Consider the following 17,824-nt stretch of genomic DNA (forward strand, 5'->3'; position numbering starts at 1 on the left):
CGGGTGATTGAAAATAAATACAGAGCCTATCAATTACAGTTTGCAGTTTGAATCGCTTTAATATCTGTATTAGAACTGAAGATAATATAGTTGCACATTTTTCTTCTTTTAAGCAACAATTATTATTATTTTTTAAATTTCTCAAGTGCAACTTGTTCACAACAGTTTTCCACATAGTCATGAATTTTTTCAAAATTTTCCATCGCCCCTTGCATAAGAAATAATGCTCTAAACCTGACTGTTCTTAAATGTACCCAATAATCCTTACTTTTTTCCATTTTTCAGTCTGCTAAGCACAAAAAAATTTTTACATAAACGTCTTTAAGCTCATCAACGTAGAACACTTTCAGCTTTTAATTGACATGGAATTTTGACGAAAATTCCACCCGTACGTTGCACTTTGATTATAAATAAGAATTTAGTCGATGTATAGTAGGTTATTATTTTAGTTCTAAATATGTGACCAGGTTTGAATACATGAAAGAACTTTTAACTTTTATGCACTCTATTTTACTATACATGTATATTATTTTGCAAGATAATGGTATATTAAAATTACTACACGTATATGCATATCGCTTCCATTACATTTACAGTAAAATCGCTATATAAATTTCTAACAATGCAGAAAAAACTGGTTGGGACCCCTATTATAACATCTAATCTAGAAGAAACTGTCTAGGGCCCCTATCAGAATATCTAATATGGAAAAAATTGTTTGGGACCCCCATCAGAGTATCTAGTCTAGAAAAAACTGATGAGTGTCCTGTCAGGTTCTAGTGAAGAATTTCGTATAGGTGCAGCAGTTCTATCTGTATCCTGTTTCTTTTACAAAGAAAAAAAATCCATCTTAATGAAAAACTGTAAATGTTCAGAAATAATTACACTTCCTGTCATTGTAAAAAGTTGTAAAGTAGTCTACAACAGGAAAAAATGAAATATATCGGGAAGAAAAATTTCAATCGATTAAAATTATTTCATTGATATTTCTGTTAACACTTCGTATATTTTACATTTAGATAACGTCGTATAATAATAAATATTTAATGAGAAAAATAAAGTTTTAATTTTTTGGAGTTGTAGCTTATGAGAATGGCTTTTTCGTCGAGTTTCAACTCTCAGGCTTAGCGCTGCTAGGTGATCGATTTAAGTATAGAGATAGGCATTGGATACTCCGTAGCGTTATAACTCTAAATAGGATCATTAATATTTAAAATCAAAATAATCTCAATCAATTAATATTTATTTTTTAAATACTTTTTTGTTATATCAATTAAATATTTATTATTTAATACAAAAGGGTCTTAACGAGGTACTATCAATCTTCGGGCGCTAAAAGGGCACTCTCGTTAGGGCTTGTTTAGAAGTTCTAGGTACAACCTGGCTAAAACAGCGTTACATAATAGTCAGGCTTTCTTTATTTTCCCCGACTAGCACCCGATTACAAATAAGAAAATCTGTCCAGGGTCCTACTAAGGCCTGATCAGAATTTTTACGTGGGTTGTTTGAGAATCATCTGAAAGCCTAATGGGAATTTTAGAAGTGGAAGTATGTTTTAATATGGAGTAAACAAGCACAATATATATTAGTAAAAGACTAAAAATTTGTAACGGTGAAGGACTTCGATTCTCTTTTGAGTTGGCAATGGTGCACTTCGAGAGATATACTTCGGGAAAACTACCTCGTGGGAATCGTGAAATCGCCCGAGGCGACATGCCATCTAGGCGTTGCTACCGACTCCCTGTCATGAAAGTTAATATTAAATAGTACGTGCTTAGTGCTACCGCATTCGCTTAAATGCAAGACATACAACAGCTTCAAGGTCACAGATTTAACAAACAAGAAGAGTGTATTAGGTTGTGTATTAGGGTGGCCCAACAAATTATATTTGAGAAATTTCAACAGGCACGTTGACCAAATCGTTCTCTTAGGCAAATAAATTTACCCATGTTTTTTTATTTGCAAAAAAATATATATTTTTAGTCGTTGCTCTGAGTTTTCTAGGTTTCCTGTTATGAAGTAGAGAAGTCCAACACCAGCTATAGGTTCGACTCGGAGAGCAGTTTTAGATTTAATTATTTATCATTACTCTGCCGTTCTATACTCTGTTCCCTGAGAGAAGATCCTCTAGGCGCACATGGGTTGGCGTTTCTGGATAGTGTCCTTACCCGTTTTTTCACACGTAGCTTATTAAGTTCTCTTGTCATTGGTTTTAATTTAATATTTATTAGTTTCGTTGAGTTTCTTTCTAAAATAGTTTGAATGACTTTTACGAGATGTGAGCTATAAAAGAAAAGGATCTCACCGTGCGTAGGGCTCGAGTTACAGGGGTCTTCGGTAGCTACTTAAGTTTTTAACTCGGTCGTTCTTTTTTGTAATTAAAAAGGTGAAAATTAATAATTAATAATTCCGCAATCCCTGACTTAAAAGTAATATAGTCTCAATGTTCAAATTATTCCGATTCCAACGACATATAATTTGTCTATAAAATTTGAAAATTGGGGAAGTAAGCAATATCAAATTAAATATTGAGCTAAAGTTTCTGCGACCAAACTTCTTCAAATTTTCAACTTTCCTAGGCAAGAAATGTATAATGGTAATCTTAAAAATTCGTAGATGCGGATTATGCTATTTTCAAATCGCTAATTGCAAAGTTTAAATTCTATACATTTCCTTACCTTGACCTGCTGTGGACCAAAGACCCCTCCTGGGGTAACCTTATCCACACTGAGTTTGGTAAGCAAACAGACAAGTAGTAGAAAACATAAAGTCAGTGTCGTAAATCAATCAAAGAAAATAGTTTCTCATGAATTTGAAAAGGTTCACTGAGACTGGCTGAAACATCTCAACAAATCCCTTCTTCTTGACAAATTGAACAATGGGCTGCGCGAAGCAAACCATAATTGGTCGTTCGAGACTCTAGACTAGAGGATCTTCTCTCAGGGAACAGAGTATAGTCATTGTCAGTGACCGTAGTTTGGGACCCAACAAATGTGGTGCACAGAGAGAGACCCGACCTTGGGTCAACTTTTTTTGCAGTCGTCCACCTGTGTCTCTTCAGCCGGTGTTCTACCTAAATGTATCATTTTTCATAAGCTTTTCTTACTCTTTTCTCAATTAAATTAAAAGATTTTTTCATTTTTTTTCTAGAAATCTGTTCCCAATAGTTTCAAAAATGTTTCTTCAAAATATCAACTTTCAGAATTATATTCAAAGCTCATAATGATCCACCAAATATTGCCATATTGTGCGATTTTTTATATGCCTAAAGCTTTTGCATAACATTTCTGAGATATAAAAATGTGCTTAATGCAAGGTCCGCTGATAAGTGATCAAGTATATAAAAGTTCAAATAAATTGACTCCTAATTTCCTGACCAAAATCGAAGAAGTAAAAATTGGAAAGATTTTACACGGTAAACTCCATAAGACATCAAAATGGCTAGAGCACAGGCTAAAAATATTTCTTTTTGCAAATAAAAAAAACATGGATGTATTAATTTGCCTAAGAGAACGATTCGGTCAGCGTGCCGGTTGAAATTTCACAAATGTCATTTTTTGGGCCACTCTAAAATACTATGAGGGTTCAAAAAACGCTTTCAGAGCTACAGCACAAGACACCACCCAAAAGTTCCCATTTATGGGGAAAGAAAATCCGTAATTTTTCTTTTTTCCAAATTCGAATATTAAAACGTGCCACCGGGCACTTCAAAATCTCATTTAATTAACATGAGAAAATTTGGAATTTTCGAAAAATTCAACTCATGTTCCAGGGTTTCATCGAAATGTGCCTGGTTTTTAACGGATTAAAGAGTAAAAATAACCCAATTAGATGGCAGTTTGTCTTTAAAACTCTAAATTATGCTGAAAATACTAAAAATTGTGATTTTTCCTTTATTTTTAAGATGAAAAAAATGTACGTCTAGTAGATCTAATCACCATATCTATGGTATATGTTTTTTTTATGGTTAATCTAAATTCCAGTTGAAAATGAGTCAACTAAACCATAGTTTGTCTTAAAAACTAAAAAATAAACGGAAAAATGCCGTAATCAGCGATTTTTAATTTATTTATTAAATACAAAGATATATATTTTTATGCTTGGTGGACTTAGTTCCCATTTGTATATGTATTCTGGGTTACTGAATCCCTTCAACTATCTTACAAAGTGACTAAACGTTTTATTAAAATTGAAAGACTTTTAATCCCTCACCTATCTCGACTGGGATTGCCGTTTACTGTCTATTTTAACGTTTTTCGAAAAATTATGAGCCAACTGGGTTATTTGGACCTCGGATTAGGGTTCAGCGACACCTAAAACATATAAATATGCTGATTAAGACCACCGGACATGAAAAACTTTTTGTTTGTAAAATTATACACGAAAAATCGCTGCTTTCGACGGTTTGACGACTATTTTTCCGTTTTGCGAAAAAATATGATTTGACTGGGTTATTTGGACTGGCCTGCCTCAGTTTTGACGCTGGTTAGCTAGACAAGATCAACAAAAGTAAGTTCGTTCTGGAAGATCAGATCCGTCTCCCGACTAGCGCTAAACAGCGAGCTAATAACTAAAAAAGTTCCAAGTTCGATGAGCCAATTTTTTTTACATATTTCATAAAAGTTACTGGGTGTTTAAAATGATAGAAAATAAGAAACTCGCACTGTCCAAAAAAGACTTTATTTTCTTATAACCTTTACAGACTGCCCCCCCCCCCCCCCCCCCCCCAATCGAAGTTTAGACCCTGCTTTGAAATTGCAGCTCCTTATTAAAATCTGCTTTGACGCTATTTAAACTTATAGCCCCTGGTTTAAACTTTTAACTCCTAGAGAATGAAACATTAGAGCCTACTTTGAGACTCTAAGACCTCTCTGAAGGTACTTTGAATCTTTAGAGCCTAAAAGTTTATAACCTAATACCCTACTTTGACGCTGTTTAACCTCCCCTTCAATACTGAACCTACATTAAATCTTTTGAGCCTACAATTTTTCGAGCTTCAAGCAAATAAAGTAAAAATTATTTTTTTAGCAGGTTAATTAACCTAAATGTCATTTCTTATTTATATGTAAATCAATACTTCTTTGCAATGCTCAATCACAGAAAATATTTTCTCTTCATGGAAAATACTGAAAATTTGTATCAAAATGTATTCATCATGGAAAATTACTAAATATGGTCGATTAATAAGTCATTATAAACATTTGTATAAATTATTACTGAAAGTGTGTGTATTTAACAGACACGCAAGTGATTGACAATCACGACAAATGATAAGAATAAAATATTGTCTATCGCTAACAAGTGTTATTATGTATGAAATAAAAAATTTGAAAAATATATTGAAATATATATTTAATAATCATTATTAAATTGACTGCTTGTTCTTAAATTTTTATTAGAGTGTTACGGTTAATTTGCTTACAAAGTGATTTCATACAGAAAATCATTCTTTTTCCGAGGAACACTACCACTTTTCCAAAGGTTTCGCCATTTTTTTTATTAAGCTATAATAATTGAGAGTTTCTGAAACATTTTCTTAGAGAAATATTACTATTTACGTGTCTACCCGTGTGGAAATTGCCTTATTTTGCCTTATTCAAAAAAAGGCTAAGATCAAGTTCGGCTCAGGAGGCCTGATTAATAAATTGATGTAACGGCCCTGATCCGTTCCGTTTACGGGCCAAATAGCCTTCTTTTATTATTAAGTTAGGAAGTCTAAATTATATCGTACTTACGATAACTTCACGGCCCTGCCAAGACACGGATAACAGCGCCTCTGTTAAAAATCAGGCGTACTGAAAGAGGTCCCAAGTTAGGGCACCGGACGTAAACCTTTGTTATACCTTATGTTGTGCCTATCAAGTGCAAATGTGTTCAGATTTGATCATTTTTACAAACAGTGAATCGCGGAAAAATAAAAAAAAGATCTGGGTAGAATTCGATCGAAAAAAACGACGAGTTTTGTCTGTTAAAAAAACCTTTTAAAACCTTTCATCATTATAAAAATGCCAAATGTAATATCCGGCGCCCATTGGTATTTGCGCGTCTTTCTCGAGGTCTTTTCTTTTCTCGACGGTGAATCTGTGAATGTCAACAATGTCAACACGTGCACGTTTTTTTCATTTATAGCCAGTTATAAGTAAGAATAGCATATATTTTACATTTTATTTTAATTCATCTGTGTTGGTAACAATACATTTTCATAAAACTACCTCTTTTGTAGTAGCTTTCCGAATTTTTGATTTTCAGGTTAGATGAAACATTGATTATTACATTTATCTTCTTCTTCAATAATGTTTCTATAAAATTCAGTCTTTTCTATAAAGAATAATTTTATTAATTGTATATAAGTACTAGCAAACCAACATGTGCGTCATTATTATGTTTTCCTTCTTACACGTTTGATCAGGTCATTTAAAAGCCAATTAGGTTTGCAACAACAATGTATGCAAACAGGAAAAGGGCGGTAATTCTTCCTATTTCAGATCAAATATATTTAATTATTTAATTCTCAATTGAATTTTTATTTGCTTTTTCTATCGAACCCCATAATTTATTACATTGAAATTTAAAAAAAAAGAATTTAAGGAATTTGATATGAAATATATATGGCCCAGAGAAGGGCCTTACTTATTTTAAAGGCACAGGAAAGGTTACCTGATACGGACCGTCGAAGGTTGGCCACACACGGCCCTTCTCATTCCGATCGTGATGAAACACCATCAGGGTCTGATAGGATTTCCGTATCCGGGCCTTAAATAAAAAAAGGCAACCTCATCAGGACCTGTTAGTGCCCTAATTCATATTTATAAACGGGTACCACTTGATTTAAGAGGAGAGGTCATTTCTTTTCGTGAGAAAATGTTTACTGTTTCAATTTTTTTTCATATTAATTGGAGAATAAGAACAGCCAAATGCATGAAAAATAATGACTACTTATCTCGAATTTTGAGACGACGGGACTATTGGGTATAAAACCAGTAATGTTATTATTAACATAAACTTATTTCCTGGTGAATATTAGGTTGAATCTTGAACTAAATATTTGTACTTTCAGTATAATTGGATTAATTGTGATGCTGAACGACTTTTTAAAAATCTTTGCTTAATAAAGAGATAAAAAAATATTTTTATTGAAATCAGCAAGATTGAAACTGTATTCATTTAAGAAATAAATAATACAGAATCAAATTTAAATATGTAGCCTCAAATTCTTTTAAAACGTATAACGTAGAATACTTCTAAAAAAAGAACCAATTTATATTGAACACTTCAAACATCGTTTGAAATATTTAACGACACAGAAAGTTAAAAAAAAGTAATTATTTAATTAATTGTTTCGGATTTAAAAAGGTTTTGGACGAGAAAAAATTGAAATGGTTCTGGTTTATGGAGAAGCTGGAAGAAATATTGATAATGCTGTCAATCTCTACGCTTAGCGTTTTCAAAACAGAATTGTGTCACATGCTTTATTTCATCGTACTGTTACAAAATTACTACCGATGGAAGTGTTCAGCCTAAGAAAAAGTCCCGCACAACAACAGTCACTGGAGAAAATAATGAAATTTCTGTATTAGCTGCAGTGGTCAATAATCCTCACATTAGTACACGGGAAATTGATCGTGATTCTGGAATTTCTCAGAGCAGTGTTTAGAACATTTTGAAACGTAATAAATTTGATCCGTATCATGTCGCTTTACATCAAGAACTTCATGGCGTTAATTTTCAAAATCGCGTAGCTTTTTGTCAGTGGGCACGTAAACAAATGTAAATAATTCCCAACATTTTTCGCGATGTATTATTGTATGGCGAGTCGTCTTTTACGAACCATTGAATAGTTAATCGACACAACATGTACTACTGGAGTATTGAAAATTCGCAGTGGCTTCGTGAAATCGATCACCAGCGTCCATGGACTGTCAACGTATGGTGTGGAATAATTGGCAAAAAACTGATCGGCCCCAACATTATTGAAGGCAGCTTAAATGGTCTAAAATTTTGGAAAATAAACTGCCAATATTGCTTGAAGACTTGAGCTTAGAAATAATGCAGAACATGTTGTTTCAACATGATGGTTGTCCGGCACACTATTCAGCGATAGCACGAGAAGTTCTTGATCGTGATTTCAGTGGTCGCTAGATCAGCAGAGGTGGTCCGATAAATTGGCTGCAAGGTCGCCAGATCTTACTTCCCCAGATTTCTTTTTGTGGGGCTATCTGAAAAACAAATTGTACAAAAAAACCAAACAACACGTGAGAATATGATTGGCCGAATTACAAGTGCACGTGCTGAAATTCAGGAAGATACACTTCTCCGTTGGGTAAATTAATTTCAATTACGGATTAATAAGTGCATTGAAGCCGAAGGTCATCTTTTTGAGCACTTACTTTAATTAAAAGATGATTCCCTGAGTACCTCGAATCATGAGAGGCGAGGGGACTCACGTTAATCAAGCACCCCGTAGGGAACAGAAAACTGTTACGTCCACGTCGTTGTTCCTAGGTTAGGCTAAAAGTAGTAGTTTGTTTTAAGACTAATTTCGAGTATTGCAGAATTGTAAACGTGCATTCTCAGTAACAGTAAACTGAAGAAAAATTGAATTTCATCGATTACAGAGCCGTATATCACGAAACGAGAAAATTTTTTTAGACAAATCATACGCATTTTCATCCAAAGAATCCAAACATGTAATAAAAAATAGGGGTTCCCATTTAAGATTTCAAACCTGCCTCCACCCCCACTCCCAGGGGGCGGTGTGGGAAAAACCGATTTTAACATCAGTGTATGTACTCCTCAGAGTGATTAAATTTTGATGATTAAGATTTTTTTAAAGAGTGCCTATTTTTCGTGATATTTGAAAGTTTAAAGTTAAAAAAATCACTCTGTATATACAGGGTGATATTTTTAACTTTCAACTTTTCTAATCTGAAAAACTGAACCGGATCCCAGCGAAATTGCGGTAAAATTGCAGCCATAACCATGTCGCACGACCGTGAATTAAGTGGTTATAGTCTGTATGTTTTTGTCGGCTGGCGCCAAAAATTCAATAACGAAAATGGTTCGCTGCCCGAAGCTATCATCGGGAATATCTTGGCTCAAAATGTGGCGACGGAATGTTAAGGTGGAAATGACACCGTCTTGATATGCCAAAATGGAACCCTCCGTGCAAGACTTTAATTCAGGTGATTTAAGGAAAGCAAAAGTTAGCTCATACGACAATGACTGATCCTCCACATTTCTGTGAAAGATGCCGTGCATCCTCTTATCAAAGAGCTTTTCATGGAAGTTTTTCTCTTGTGCTTTATTAATCCGGGCTTTCGGATGTAAGTACTCGAGATGGATAATATTTGATGCATTTTGCTCACCCCTAATACTGAAGTTAAGTTTGAGTGTTTCAGCAGCCTCCTCCACTGTTTTGTACAGAAACGGTCCAATGCACACTTCTTCGCGCTTCCTGACGATTTTCAGAAGAGGGTCTCTTCCATTTGCGACTCTATGTACTGTACACAGAATAATCCTGTTATGAAGACATTCAAGATTTAATATTCCCCTACCATTTTGACGGCGTCAGATGTCGAGTCGTGGAACAGAAGACTTGTGATGCATTCTTTTGTTCACGTGCCTTACCTTTCGTTTTCTGATATCAAGGGATCTGAGCTCGTTTTTCGTCTATGGAACCACTCCAAATGAGTAGAGTACTGCCGGGACGGCAAGCTTGTTCGTTGTAGATATTTTTTTCCTCGCCGACAGTTCGGAAGAGCAAATCTGCCGGATGATACGTTTGTATCTGCTTCGGAGAGTATCATTTATAGGTGTCACATCCTGAATGCGGCTTTGTGGCACGCCTAGGTATATGTAAGTCTCTCCAGCGTAAAGGTGCCATATAGCGCTTCTATCGACGAGCTCAGAGTCTTCAGGGATGTCATTAAGTTGTCCTTGCTTTAAATAAACCTTAACGCATTTTCTTACCCAAATTCCATTCCTACTTCCTTAGTATATCGTTTGACAATTTCTAGAGCTAGATGTAGTTTCTCCTTGTTTTTAGCGTAGATCTTACGATCGTCCATGTAATATACATGAGTGAGTTTCTAATTTCGATCTGCAGGTTTCACGCAGAAGTATCCGTCGCCATGGCGAAGTGATAGAGATAGTGGCAATAATATGAGGCAAACGAGGAGCGGGCTCATGGTGTCGCCCTGAAAGATACCTCTCTGAAAGGTGACCTTGTTAGTTGCCACACGATTTTTTCCAGATAAGATGGTAAATCTGGTTTTCCAAAGCAGCATCAATCTCTCTATGCACCTCACGACTTTCGCATGAACCTTGAAGCTTTCCAAAAGACAGATGATAAGTCTATGGGAGTCGTATTTAAAGCTTTCCGGTAATCAATCCAGACCATCGATAGGTTACGCTGGTAGGATGCTGAATCTGTGCAGACACATCTATCGATGAGCAGGTTCTTCCGACTTTAAATATAAGGTGAAAATAAGGGCCAAATGCTGATGGATTGAGGGAAACTATTTTCATCAGAAGCTATTTATGTTCTCTGAGTCTCTGTCCAGTCTATGCTGCACTTCTTAGACTTCTCTCCAAAATACTTCGACATCCTCTGGCTTAGGCGGGTGGTCGAAAGTATTTGGATGGTCTTGGAAGAGTCGAGATGGGTCAGAGAGAAACTGTTCTCCAAGCGTCAGATAGTATCCGTATTCTCATAACAATATGCTGCCTGATGGTCAGGAGCTTTGACTAGTTAAGTGTGTGATAATGGGTCTGGTGTTCGCGCGCAAGCTTTCGAACCTTAGCGGTAAAATTCCTGCCAGATTTGATGTAGTCAATCAGACACTGAATGCGGGACGCGTACTGTCTTGCCCAGCCAATTTTTATGGCGAGTTTATGCATTCGTCTTTTGTTCTTATGATCAACCGTTGGTTTTGTTTTACAGTTCACACCGGTCAAAGCTCTCGCTGCATTATACACACAACAACTGATAGTCCAGAGGTCGGATTCTTCAGAAAAATGTGCACGAAGTTCGTCATCTATTTCAGCCAGATCTTTAGGCTTGAGAGAAACCTGGGTGTAACTGGTGTCGCTCTGATGTATTCTTTTTTCTTTATTTTGCTCTTCGGATTTGTATAATTGATAATTTTTGACCCAGGCGGAAAAATGATATATAGCTTATATATAGTGTGAAGTTTTATGTATAATATTCATTTGTTTTATGCAAAAAATGTATGAAACAAATGCATATTATATATAATACTTCACACTATATATAAACTATACATAAAATTTCCGCCTGGAGACATAATATTTTCCTAAAAGAAAAAGGTTTTCGGGTAAACTTTGTGTACTACTTGTACTACTCGTAATGGTTAACGATTAGACTATTACTCTACAGCTTTAGTTAAATGTCTACAGTAAAATATCGACTTTTGGCCCAGTAAAGTGCCATTTCTGGTTCGGACTCTGGATTTTTCACTTCTAACATCGTTTTACAGAGTAATTTGGACTATCAGCCCTCTTATTAGCCGTGACGGGGTCGTAATCTGGCTTTTTGACTTTCAAAATGTTTTCGGAGTAATACCGACTTTCGGTCCTTTGATGAGCCGTTACTCGGTTGGACTCACGGCTGGCCAGCCTATAACTAGCGGCTGACCAGCTCATACCTAGAGGCTGAGCAGATTTCTGACCTGGGACTATCCAGAAAAAAACATTACACTTTCGGCCAGGCGCAGACAAGACCGTCTGGTCAGCGCAAAGACTAGAAGCCAGATTGCCTGGTCTGAGCCAGGCTATCATCAGAAAATTTTCCAAATGGGATTGAGTGTGTTTGGCAAACTAAGAGATCTCTTCGCAAAATATAAAGCTGTCCTCGGAAACCAACTGATAAAATCAATTGCAACCACTTTTAATTCTTTGAGGCCTAATTACTATTTGTCTATAAAGTTTAGATACCTTGAATTTGTTACAGATTATATATGTAGTGAAAATCTCAGCAGACAAACATTATAAAAATATGGGACAAAGTACATGTTGCAGATAATGCGTTTCCTATATACTGAATTCAAATTTTTTTTCATTTGCAGTCGATTAGCGATTATTTCTTGGCAAGTGAATAGTTAAAAAGTACCATCATCTTCTTATAATTTCAGAATACTCTACTTTGAACGGCTGTTCGAACCTAAAAATGAATTTTTTTTAATTTAGAAAACCATGTGTATTTCATCGATCCTTTCTGCGAACAGTGGTAGAATTTAGAGTCAAAAATAATCATTTGTTACTAAGTTAATAACAGAAGAGTGACGAGGTTTCACTTCGGAAAATAAAGAACGTACGGAGATAATTCTTGAAGCGATTTGCATATTATTGCCTTAAAGAAATGTTGCGTGCAGTGTCAATAAGCAAAAATTTGTGCCTAAATATTTAAAAAATTATTATTTTCTTCTTCGAAAAGCCCACAAGGCTTTTTAATTATTGGCGGAACTGACCTCACAATAAGACTGGGTGTAGTTTTAGGACGTAGTTTTAGGAGTAGCACTAGTGCAGAACATTTTCCCCCAAAAAATCATATTTCAAATATTTTAGCACCAATCGTGCCTGTTGACATTGCATACATCATTTTCAGAAGCGAAAATGTGCAATTTGCTTCAAGAATTATCTCCGTACGTTCTTTACTAATGAGTTGACATATTTTTGCCGATTTTTTTCAATTCATTTTGAGGGATTAACAGCAATTTAAAGTTGAGTTTTCTGAAATGACTGTAAGATGATCGTACTTTTTCACCTTTAACTTGTCAGAAAATGATCGCTCATCGACTGAAAATTCTAAAAATCTGTAGCAGTATAGTTTGATTTTCGCCAAAAATTTTTCGTCTTTCCTGCGACAGAAAATGTGTAAAAAAGCAGAAGAAATGACCCTCAAGTTCTATTAGATGGACTTTGAAGACCTCCACCCGTTTAAAGTTCGTACCAGAAATTCAAAAATTCATGAGTATTGTGTAACACGTACTTAACAAATGGCAATTTGTTTCACTTCAGTTATTAATGTTTTAATTAAAAACGTCGAAATAATTACGTCTTAATGAGTTTCAATACTGGAAAAGTTCCGTCAAGCTCCCGTAAGCCGTAGGCGTAGACTGAATCTCCGCTTCACTGCGCAGGAGACATAACGAATTTTAAAGCCTCATCCAGCCTTTAAAGTTCAAATTCCTTGAACGTCTAATTGAACAAGTGATTTAACCTGAATAAAATATAATGCTTGAGTTTTTATTTTTTGTGATTGATGAGGTTGATTATGAAAAAACCTAAAATCAGGATAATATCCTACTCCTTGAATCTAAATTAAAAGGGCGAAGTGTGGATAAGAGAAATAATTAATAATCAAAAGGGACTGCAAATATTAACTGATTTTTTTCTCTCTTTGTTTTATTTTTATGTAATAATATAGCGAGGTCGATGCAACCTATTAGAATTGGATTTGATAATATTATGCGAAACTTAGTAAGATGTTGCCCTGATTTTATGATTTTTCATAATCAATCACATAGTTTAAACAATTTTAACTTTAAATGCTGATTGAAGTTTTAAAAATTCGTAATGTCTCCTCTACAGTGAAGAGAATATTCAATCTACGTCCGTGGCTTACGGGAACTTGACCCTTTTTTGGACGGGAACTCTTTCACGCTTGAATGAGACAATGCTAAGAAAGGCCGTTTTTTTAATAGGAGTTTTCCAGTATTGCAATTCATTGTGATCGTATTTATTCCGTTGCATTAATTCAGGTATTAATGATTTTTATTGACCGCTTAACTTTTGAGATGAAACCGTTGAATCGAGAAGCTTCTTGTAAGTTGGAGTTCATCTTAAAATCTCTATCCAGAGCAGAGATAATGATTATTACATGTTATCTCTAATTAATTAAATAAATTTTTAATAAAAAATATTAATAATAACTAATATTATAATTCAATAATTCTAACTAATTATGAATATTATTAGTTTTTGAAATAAATAAAACAATCATGAATTTGAAGTAAAACAAATTGCTATTCCTTAAGTACGTACATGTTATAGTAAACTCATGAATTTTTTTCAAATTTATGGTACCAATGCTTGAACTTATGAAGGATTTAAAAGTCCACGTAGTAAAAGTTGAGGGTACTTTCTCCCTTTTATCACATATTTTCTGTCACAGAAAAGACGAAATATTTTTGACGAAAATCAAACTGCCATCTTTTTACAAGTATAATGTTAAATAATGTCTTTGCTTTGGAGAGACGAAGCCAGACATTATGGTCTTGACCACATATTGAAGACATTCAAGACAAAACCAAGACCAAATATTGTTACCTTATATTTTTACTGAGAAAATAAATATTGCGCAAACCTTAGAAACTAATTTGCACAATATTGCAAAACCAAAAGAAACTACCTATAAAAATAAGAAAAGTGCACTAGTAACGTTGAAAATGTGAATGCAAATGCATAAACAAAGTTCGCGAGTCTAAATTTTTGAATTAGGAAGTGATGTCCTTAACCTGAAATTTTGCTAACGGAAGTGATGTGCTACAATGCGGGTTGATATTTTTGATCAACTCACCCCACATTGCAAGTTAATTTCAAAGGAAGATTTCTATTGGTCGATTTTTTTCGGCTTGTGCATTCAGTAGTAAACCTCTTGTCACGTTTATCTCTTGATCTCTACTTACATATTTTATAGAAATAAATTATAACAGGAAATACATATGCGTGACCGTGCACGAAAGACCTAATTCACACGAGCTATATGTTACGGGAGGAGCGTCCGAAGAGGAGGTCCAACATAGGAACTTTATAGAAGGGTCGCACTTTTCAGTTTATAAACATTCAAATTTTGTTATTCACTGGGTGTACTAGAGCCGGTGGAGCCCTAGGGGACACAGGCGTTAATCCCCCCCCCCCCACACAGAAATCGACTAGGGAGGGGCAAAGTATTAACGTGTCCCCTTCTGAAATCGAAAGAGTGAATTCGTCGAATCGTTTGAATGTTTTCAAAAATAAACCAGAAATCCTTATGAAATAATTGAAGACTGTGAGATACTTTTAATATATACGAAATTTTTGCTAAATATACACAATCTTCAAAACATCAGAAAAATATTTGGAAAATCAATAAAGTCTCTTTGAAATCTTTTCAATGTATCCGAAATCTTTGTAGAATATTCGAAATCTTTGCGAAATCGTTTTTATCTATATGAAATCTTTGAAATATTTTCGTAGTATTTGGTTAATTTGTGAAGTTACTTAAATCTTTGTGAATTCTTTGAAAAATCATCGTAGTCTTCTCGAAATCTTTCTGATGTGTCCGAAATCTTTATAGATTAGTCTAAGTCTTTCTGAAATTTTTTAAATGTATCTGACATTTTTGCGAAATATTTGGATAAGAAATGTTTGAAATATTTTGTTATATTTCTAAGATTATTAAAATCTGTGCAAAATATTTTTAATCTTTGTGAAATCTTTCTGGATTCTTTGGATAATCATTTTATATTTTGACAATATGAAGTTTATACATATATTTATTATTAACTATTTATTGTTTATTCATTACTTATTATTCACAAATAATTTTTACATAGTATGAAACTAGTATACCGTGTACGAAATGTGAAATTAAACATAGTAAGTCTATGACCCTGCCCTCACATAGAAAAAAAGGCTCCGCCGCTTCTTACCGGTGTAAAAATACTTTTTTTAAATTGCAACCATTTTCTTTATTTTACAGAATCGCAAGTAAACTTGTAAGTGTAACCAAGTGGTGATCAACATTCATATAGCTCGATTTTTTTCCAACATCTAAATCCTGGATTTATTCAGCATTAAATGCAGAAGTAAGGGAAGAGAAAACACCCATTTAGAATGGTGCCCGTCACTTCTGGAGCCCTCCGTATAGTATGGCGCGAAACCCCCTGTGGTAAAACGATACGAAGGCGAATATAATTCCGTTGGACCTCCGTCTCGCCAGGTGTCCGCCACCCGGGGTCCACGATAGGCCAACGTCTGTCGACTGTCCACGCGCAATGATCCTGGCACGTGTGTCATGTCGATCTTGGGAGAAAATGAAACAGAAAAAGGGGTGGGGATGAGGGGGCCCCAACTACCGCCCCCTCTTGTGAGATCCAATGCACGGGAGTGAGCGACTGGCACCGGTCGCGCACTCACGATTAATGATCTCCCCAAAGAATGATCGGACTGGAAGAAGTTGTTGTGCGTTACCTGTTTGGGCACACAGTAATACAAGATGATGAATTCTAAATATAGATGAATTTCATTTTTGCATTAAATTAAGTAAGTCACTTAATTTCAACCGAAAATGGAACTTAAACTCAGTGTCTCATATTTGATATACGAGTAATATGATAATTAACTGACAGGTATGTCGAGTTTGGGATGGTTTTCATTCGCGTGCTCTGAAATTCAATTTGTGCTGGCAGAAAGGCGTGCGCGAAATGCGATCTGGTGATGCGCAAACACTTGACGGATTTCAGCGATTTTAGAAGAAGAGCCAAGAGGGCAGCTGACAGTATACAATATGGCGTCGAAAGCGCTGGATAGTATCGATCAACACTGAGATCATGGTAGTTGTTTCTTCAACGTTTCCTATTTTGATATATGTACTCAGATCTATAATGGATTTTGATTATAAATCGAATAAACGTACGCATGTGATAAAAAAATATATGAAAAAGGATTGAAGATTCAGTTTGTGTACCTGGTAGCTTCAAATTGATAGAAGTGCCTTGTTTAGTGTCATTAAGTTCTTTTTTCCTTGTACTAATCTCATCGACTTGGAGGATAAAACAACTTGATTTATTAGGCAGAATGAATAATTTATTCAATGCTCACATTAATGAAAATGTAATTCCTAAAATTATTCAATTTTTAATTATATATTAATTTCATGTTCCTGATAACTAAACGATAGTGCATAAATGTTATGAATTTCAACAATCAGCTGACTTGAATTAACCTATAAGTTTCATTTCAAACGCACGCGTTGATGGATGTTTAGCCCATGCTTCAATGACTTCAAGAGCTTTGTTAAATAATTTTAAGATTTTTGGAACTGACCAGGATGAAGTGAAGATTACGCGGTGTCATCTGCGTATAATCCGATTGAAACTTCGGGGACATCAGGGATGTCGTTTAAGTAAATAATGAAGAATACTGGTCCTAAAATGCTCTCTTGGGGAACACCCGCTCGGATGGGTGTCTCTTTTGAAAGTGTCTGGCCTATTTTGAATGACAATTTATTGTTCGAAAGATAAGAATGTATGAAATGGATAAGCCCTCTTAGAAAGTTGTAATTTATTAGGTTTCTGAGCAGTCCAACATGCCAGACACTATTAAAAGCTTTTTCCACGTCGAGGAAACCAGTTTAAGTATGTTTTCTTCGATTGAAATTTAAGCTAAATGCTTCGTTGAGCTTGGGCATCATATGCTGTGTAGCGTGACCTTTTCTAAAACCGTATTGCTGCGGTTTAAGGATGCTGTTTTCCTCGAGGTGATAGTTTACGCGAGTCAGTATTATTTTTTTTTTTAATTTTGCTCATTGTATTAAGTAGACTGATGGACCTGTAGCTGGTCGGATGATGTGGATCCTTGCCTTTTTTCTGAAAAACTAAAATGTGAGCTATTTTCCAAGATTCAGGAAAGAGTTTAGTTATGTACATGCATTGGAGATAAGAGCAAGGAGTGATAGGCATGAGATAGGAAGCTTTTTGAGGACTAAATTTGAAATTGAATCAGGGCCGAGAGCTTTAGGGAAAAACTCCGAAGGTTGATT

General features: G+C 35.0%; 1 protein-coding gene across 1 annotated transcript in view; it reads left to right on the forward strand.

The window, feature by feature from the left end:
- LOC117178298 (dachshund homolog 2) overlaps positions 1–17,824 on the forward strand; it is a 1,316,001-nt gene that overhangs the window by 1,025,464 nt on the left and 272,713 nt on the right. The window lies entirely within an intron of this gene.

The sequence above is a fragment of the Belonocnema kinseyi genome, chromosome 8, assembly GCF_010883055.1.
Source record: "Belonocnema kinseyi isolate 2016_QV_RU_SX_M_011 chromosome 8, B_treatae_v1, whole genome shotgun sequence".
Taxonomy (NCBI): Eukaryota; Metazoa; Arthropoda; class Insecta; order Hymenoptera; family Cynipidae; genus Belonocnema; species Belonocnema kinseyi.